Consider the following 1,072-nt stretch of genomic DNA (forward strand, 5'->3'; position numbering starts at 1 on the left):
CAGCCTAGAAGAGGTATTGAGCTGGATTGAACTGGTCAGCTGTATCCATTAACATAACCAAAATGGACTGAACCCACTCAAATGGGCCAACCCATCTCTACAAGCAATCTCATGAAAGGTCGAATCAAGTTATAGTTGAGACCGAGCTAAGGCATCCTCAAGCTTACCATTGGAGAACACTTTTGGCCCACGCCTGATATAAAATGGCTTTGGCAGCTCTAAAGGCAAGCCATTGAAGATGGTCTTAGGCTTTGTTTGATTATAAATAAATAAATAATAGAAGGTGAAAATGGTAGAAAGTAAAATGAAGAAAAGGAAAAAAGAATATATTTTCTCATATGAATTTGATTAGAATGAAAATTTTGCAAGAAAATAGGAATTTCAATTATAAGTAACTACTTTTATAATAAATTTAAACTTTCTTATATTTTTCTATATTTTTTGCAAGATTAATTATCATGTTATTATAAGTTGTACAATAAAATTAATTTTCTTACAACTTCCACCACTTTCATGGTAATCAAACTTAGAATTTTATTTATTTATTATTATTATTTTTTTTTTCACTTTTTACCATTTTGCATTCTAACCAAACTTAGTCTTAAAGAAAAATCTCTCCTCAAAAAAATTTTAAAGAAAAAATTATTAATAGTATGTTGTTTTCTCTATTTCATAAATTATTTAATTTCATTCATTTAATTTTCTTATTTGTTTATTTATTTTAGGTCATATGATTTAATTATTTTCACTTTTAGGCCTCGTTTGGGAACAGGCTAATTTAGTAACTTTTTGGCTATTTGGTTAAAAAGGTAGGTAAAAAAAACTTGTATGTTTGAGATGACTTTTTGGCTAATTACGAAAAGATGTGCAAAAAGTAGAGAGAAAAGAGAATCTTTGACTTTTTGGTATGGGTTGTTGGTTTTTTGGCTAATTTAGTAACTTTTTGACTAATTGACTAAAATAGCCTCTTGCCAAACGAGTCAAAAATTCATTATAAATTGTCACATCACTCTCTCTACTTTTTATATATTTTTTCATAAAAAATTAAAAAGTACTAAAATAGTCTGTTTTG

The sequence above is a fragment of the Camellia sinensis genome, chromosome 8 (genome assembly GCF_055761805.1).
Source record: "Camellia sinensis isolate YWXY chromosome 8, ASM5576180v1, whole genome shotgun sequence".
Taxonomy (NCBI): domain Eukaryota; kingdom Viridiplantae; phylum Streptophyta; class Magnoliopsida; order Ericales; family Theaceae; genus Camellia; species Camellia sinensis.